Source organism: Corvus brachyrhynchos, unplaced genomic scaffold, assembly GCF_000691975.1.
Source record: "Corvus brachyrhynchos isolate BGI_N302 unplaced genomic scaffold, ASM69197v1 scaffold80, whole genome shotgun sequence".
In the NCBI taxonomy this organism is placed as follows: Eukaryota; Metazoa; Chordata; class Aves; order Passeriformes; family Corvidae; genus Corvus; species Corvus brachyrhynchos.
Window position 1 is genome coordinate 8,484,161 of NW_008236769.1, and position 7,133 is coordinate 8,491,293.

Consider the following 7,133-nt stretch of genomic DNA (forward strand, 5'->3'; position numbering starts at 1 on the left):
AACCGCTCTGTGGGATGAAGCGCATTGCATATCCATAGCACTGAAGTATCAGTTTTCCATTCCTGGGCTGAAATTTGTTTCTACTTTTTGCTTCAAGTGGTTGTATTGTTCTGATTTCACGTACACCAGAGTAACTGATTTTGTTTTCTTGTGGAGTTACTTAACACCGAATAAAAATATAAAAGGACAATTGGATGGTGTGTGTGTGTCTTCATTTTCTTTTGTAATGTGTACAAGTTAGATACAACATGCAGTTAAGCATTCAACATTCTGGAGAAGTAGCTTGGGAGTCCTTTTCATTGCTGTAATTTTTTAAACTATTTTTAGGATGTGGGAAAATTAAATACATTGCATGTGTTCTTAAAAAAAAAAAAAAAGACAAAATTAGCTTTGTCCCCACTTTATTTCTGTAGAAGTTAATTGTTAATTTATAATGATAAATTCATGTTTAGAAAACATGAGACCTTTTCAAAAAAAAACCTGAACCCAAGCAGACCCTCTCTCACATAACAGTTACAGAACTTGTATGTAATACAGGATCTAACCCAGCAGACTTCTATTTCTGCTTTCAACTTGTGTTCAGCCATCAAATAATCAGTATCTCACTTCTATGTGATATAAGTGAAAAACTGCATCTGTGGCAACAAAGTGCACTTTCCTAAGTCTATGGCTGCACCTCCTTTCATAGAAAAGAAAAAAAGTCCCAACAGCTCACATTCCACTTGGTGGAGCCTTGTGCTCTTTGGTGTTGTAAGTCTGCAGCCAAAGTGACCTGGGATCCTGGGCAGAATGATTCTGACTCTGCTGAATTAGAAGTCCAGTGAAAACAACACAGAAACTCACGCTTGGAAATAATGGAAGAGTCACTCTGTAAGGTCCTTTGGTGAGTACTTTTGTTCAAACTTCATCGTTGAAACTTTTAAAGGCCTACATTATTCTCAATTATTTCTTAAATACAGCAGAAGGAGTATATTTTCATAGCGTTTGTAGAAGATGCTTGATTAAAGAACTACATTGCATCAGCCAGGCTTTTCAATTCCTGTATCTGAATTAATACTAAATACATGTATCATAAAGAATTTGTTTCCAGTGTAAAAAATGCTTCTGTCATGCAAAAATGACTGTATAGTTCTAGGCAGCAAGTGCATCTGTCAATGGGAGGACAGGCTGTAAATGCATGTCACATTGTGACTTCATGGGAGTGTCTGATGTGAAAATACATGGAAAGGTAGTGAACCTTCTGGAAAGCCAGGATTCCTTCACAGTAACTCATTCTTTCTCTGCCAGGACCAGCATAGTTAAGTATTATCCCAAATTAATTAGTCATTACCTTTCACATACAGCATCTCACATAATCTTCCTTTATTACCTGTGAAACTATTAGCAAGAAGACTCCAGAGGTTTGGGACAAAGGAGACTTTACTGATACATTTTAGCTTCCTACTGTAAGACTTCTGTTCCATTGTTCAAGTTCCTCTGAAAATGTAGTATTACATGCAGGTGCTTATAAATTTTATGATCTACCTCTGTGCTCCAATGGAGTGATAATGGGATGAACAGGAAAAAGCAGCTGACAGAGCTGGCAGTGGGCCAACATGCTGCTGAGAAAAAGCCACTGAGTGACAAAACACTGCCCTACTTCATCTGTGTGTAACAACTTCACTTATAAACAGTGAGGACAGAGGCTGAGCTGAGAGGCTGCCATGGACACTGCCTTCTGCCTGACAGCCTTCCTGTAGGGCAAATGATTCTGGAAGGCTACAAAAGCCCTAAGTCTCTGTGTCCCTCGGTAAAAATGCAGGGTCCCTTCTATTAACAGCAGTAACAGCCATTTAATAGTGCTACAGCTGCTTGTCATATAAAGATTTCAGGAATTGTTAATGGTTAACTACCCATCATTTCTGCACAGGCCTTATTTTACTTACTACAAGCAGAGACACAGGAGAAGCAGCAACTCTCCTTGTCTCCAAATTCTTGAATTTCTTCTCAAACCACTCTAAGCAATCATGCCTGTTAGAAATACTGTTAAAAAGTATAGATGAGTACACTTCCAGATTAATCTCTGCTTTTCTGTTTGTAGCCATGGAAATGCTCAAGCAAAGAGCAGTACAGTACAATAGCAGTACTGAAAGCAAATACATAAGCAGCACCTAAAAAAAGGGTGCCATTTCCACCACTGGAGTTTTTTAGGAACATATTAGACAAATGTGTCAGAAATGATGTCATGACCCACACAAACTTGTGTAGTTTTCTCCTTTACTGATCCCCAACTTACTTGAAAAAAAGTACAACTTGTGTGTTGTTTAGGCCCATTGTCTGAGGAGCGATTTGCCTCATTAACCTCTACCTGCTATGATGGGCCAGCCTGATCCCTTACAGATACGGGACAGAACTTGGTGTTGAATTTTTCATTTTTGCAGTTACTTTATTTGTGCAATAATGAATATTAAGAACAACCTTTATGTTTCTGTTGCGGTGGCTAAGTCCACTTTACATCCCCCAAGTTACCTAAAAGTGATCTCTCCCTACAACACTGTGCTGGAAAGTTCTCCCTTCGTCTAGATTCTGATGGTCACTGGCCCTCTCCCCCCTCCCATCCCTTTTCCCATTGGCCCCTGTTATGTCACTCAACCTTGCCTCTGCCCCCTAGCCCTCAGACCATTGGTTTTAAATGCTCTGCCCGCCTTTGGGAGTTTTTGGGATAAAACGGGCGTGGGCTTTCGGTTTGGTTGTTCTTTCTTGCCTCTCTTCGGGGTATTGCCATTAAACACCTCGGAATTGCACACAGAGAACCCCTCTCGCCTCTCTGTCTCCGGTCTGTGCACAGCCTGTGTGTGTGAGCGGCTGGTCTCAACCACTGCCAAGGTGAGACTGTGTGCACGCGTGGGTGCTGGCAGAGCACCGCCTAAGAGGGCCACGAGGGACCCAGCAGGGACAAACACGGCATCGATCCACCAAAGCCCTCATTCAATATGTTTCCAATACCCTTTAAGTAGGATTTTGCCTTTTTCCTTTTTTTCTTACATTTAATAACTTCTAATTTTTGCATTGATATTTGGCTTCTTAATGTCCTCACTTTGCAATGGAGCTCTAGCCCTCAGTTATTTGACTCTGGAACCCTCATCTATTTGACAACAAAGTCTTCAGGAAGTCTAAGTTGTTATTCATGGGTTTTAAATATTTTTCCACCATTTTTCCTGTAATTGTATTCAATAAAAAAATACTAAATTCTTTGCAGCACTGCAGATTCATGGAGACATAATAATGGGATCTGTTCCCCGCCCAAACTGAATGTTACTTAGTTTAACTCATCCTTTCTAGGTATAGACAACAATTGATTTTTAGTCCAGTACTTTTTTTCTTTGTAGTGAGTTCCACTAGGAAGTTGCCATGTTGGCAACTGCTATAGAATAGATCTGTTTGCTTTTGGAAATTTAATTTAAATTGTACTTGCGTAAGAGAATAAATCTGTTATAGAACTCCAACTTTTCATTATGCAGCTGTGCATAATAACAACCGTCTTTCCTTCTCTGGCATAATTTAGTGATGAGTGAAGATCTGTAACAGAGGTACCATGGATACTTTGCTAACAGTTATTTATGGGCACTTAGGATTCTGCATTCCTGAGATATTATACAAGGAGCAAAACTTTTAGTTAATATAGTTTTACTCCTTATACCTTATTACTCATTTTGTCTTTCCTAAACAGCTTGTAGACAGCGATAGGAACAATCCTGTCATGCATCCTGTTTCAGTAATATCTGTTCAAACATGCTGGAAAATCTCACACACTCTTCCCCTGCCTTTCCTGCTCTTCATTTTCTTGCTATCTTGTGGAGGGTAACCATCTCAGTCTATTCTTACCCAGTGGTAACAAAAGGGTTAAAAGCTATAGACTAAGCTTCCTCATCCTTTATCAGGTCTAAGTTCCTATAGGAAGAGGCAGCCTTTTGGGATGATCAAATGGCACATTCTCCAGCTGTTCCTGATTCATCCCAAACCTATTAAAATGGCCTGGTGTACAGATACTCCACTGCTAGTAGGAACACCCATGTGAATGGTGGCCATGCTGGAAATGGACTGCTATCAATACAGACAAGCAGAAATAGTGAACAAAATTAATTTCTGATGAATCTGAAGTGGAAGAGCATAATACTCATTTCTCAAAAGCATCACCATTTGCTTCCAAGGTATTGACATTCTTCACAGAATTATTACCTTTTCATTGCTATGAGTAAGTAGAAACCTGAATTTATTCATTGTTCCCTTTTCTTGTGCCATATAACATGCACGAGTTACTTCCCTGTGCCTGCAGGTAATTCTGTAAAGCAAGGAGGAAAAGGAGCAATATCTCATCTCATCTCATCTCATCTCTGTGCTAACATCTGCTTTCAAGAGAGAACTTCTGACTCGTGGCATGATGGATGATAACTCAGAGTATCCAGCACTGCCACACTTGGTACCCTTGCACTCTGGCTTAGGTGAGCTAAAACTGCCTTAAATCACAGTGATGGCAAGTGGAGGCAGGAGCTGTTGGTCAGCTCACATTCATTGATGCACAACTGTTGTACTTTCACAATATGCAAATCTTTGGTTAACTAGAGAAAAAAATATATTAAAATGTCCTCTGGCTTATGACAGAGGATTACTGACTTCCAAGAGCTGCACAGCAGATTCAAATGAAGCTCGGTTTGGCTGGCTCTGAAAGCTGCTTGCATCACAGTTGGCTTGTGATGAAAATTCAATCTAGATGTTCTCATCTAGCTCTTAAATAAATTTGAAGCTGTATCAATTACAAAATTGCTGAAGCTTCAAAACAGAACTGAAAGGCTAAGCAGAGAATATTTTCTCACATCTACAGGCATAAGAAGTATGACAGAAACTTGCATTTTTGTTTTTTGGCTCTAATGAAACAGAGGAAGGACTGGTATTTGGTGTACTTTTATCATATATAGTATTTTTTGGAGAAATCACTGAGACAGAACAGAGCACAAACTCTTCATGCTTTCTTGCAGAATAACCATAAAACTGGCATATCGAACTCTGCTGGCATGTGTCTGTATGACAGCACTTTTGAACTATAAATTCTCTAGCACCAGTCTATTATTAGACATGTAGAAGCTTCTTGCCCACTAGGTGAACATCAGTTGCCAGTTTGAGGCTGCTCTATGCAGTGTTTCATTTCTATGAAACAGCTGCAGGCAAGACACTTCAACAAAACAAAATTTTATCCCAAGAATTTTTATAAAATTAAGTGTTCTACAGGTTTACTCGACCCTGAATCAGTGGCAGAAGACTGATAACTAACTTCTTATCATGCTCCTGAGGATTTATTTACAACCCATGTGTTTAAACAGGAAGACTTGATTTCTGTGTGCCCTCCTGTATGAACTTTAAATTTTGCACAGCTGCTGCAAAAAGGTGCTAAAGGTCCCCTTTGCACTGAGTTATGCTTTTATACTTCCTGTACCTGGCAGTACCTGTTCTGTTTCCTTTTAGGAATTAGCACATGCCACACTTCATTAGAGCTAGTGGTGTGACACTATGTAGTCGCAATGTGAGCCCTTCAGCTTTTCCCCATGCAGAGGAGTAATAATACACAACATTTGCAGACAGAAACTACCTTCTCTGGGATGGAGGGGGTATGAACGGAACTGATACTGACTGCTAATGCAAAACACTGTTTGGTAATAGCTCATGACAACCAGAAATGCTTCTTCCCCTTTCCTATTGAGTTATACAGCCATTCACGTGCAATAGAGGGTTTTTTTTATATTGACTAGGCTGTAATTTTCTGTGACTTTCTGTATGCTGAGATACTGCTGAAAGATTTTCTGTAGCAGCTTTTTCTAATCGTTTCTTCAGCCTAAATTATGTTACGAAGCTGGGAGTATCATTATTTCCTGTGCAGGCACTTGCTTACTTAAGAGAATTCCTGACTGTGTGTTTCCATTCTGTTATTTACCCTGGGAACCAAAAAACTGACCCAGGTACAATGACATACCATGATAACAGTATTCTCTTCTGATTGCTCCAACAAAAGAATTGATTCCCACTCTCAAAAACAGAAGGAAAAATATCAATACTGAAAAAGGAATTAGTGACAGTATATGCTCCAAAAATCTTTTTGCATATGAACAAGTTTATAGTGCCTCAAAATTGGTTTGCTTTTATTTATTTACATTTAATATGGAAGCTATCTTACAGATATAGTAGTGCTTTTCAAAAGATGATATGGAGAAATTAGTGCAAATCTTAAATCTATGATACCCATCTTAGAAATACAGCAGACTAAGGACTGATCCAGTCACAGAAACAAACTATCTGCAGAGGTATAATTTTTGACTGATGGTAGATTTTCAGAGCAGTTTCATAATTACCTAATTCTTACCTTTACAGTAGGGAATTGGTGTCAACAGGGTCATGGTGGCAAGTATTTCTGTACAGGTTTACCTTAGCCTCTCACAATTCATTCATGGGTCACCTGCCCATATCAAAGCTTGAATAATCCTGGGTTTGCACTGCTTGATATCGACCTAGTTACACCAACACAAGTTCAGATATTTCTGCGTTTGCTACCCTCACACTTCCAGCTTCAGTGTAGACATGAGAGGTGTGAGGTGACGAGAGTACTTAAAACCTCGGTTCAGATGGGGGACAGCTTTATCTCACCACCGTTCTAGAGACATGATCACCGAGTCTAGGTGCGAAACATATGACCTTTGCAGAAAAAAAAGGGAGTGCCGAGTTTCACAGACGATAAGGAAACATGACAGATCTGTTCCTGTCAGGTGCTGACTGCTCGGAATTTCAGTGCAGGTGTAAAGCAGTCCATGTGAACGGCAAAAGGGTGCACTTTGAGACGGAGGGTGAAGAGAATGGAAAGATAAACATACAAAAAATTACCACCACAGAGCCTCCGCTTTTGGCATTACAGAGCGTAATGCCGAAGTTCCACAGAGCTAAGGACACACCTGCACTTGATGTCTCCACCCGTTCCGCAGCCCACATTTGTAAAACCGCTAATTTAGTTTTCCTCCTAAACGCAGGCGGCAACAGGAGTACAGCCCGCCTGCCCACCTGCTTCCCCCGGGGACGGACAGGGCCGCCCGCCGGCCCGGCAGTAACGCGGG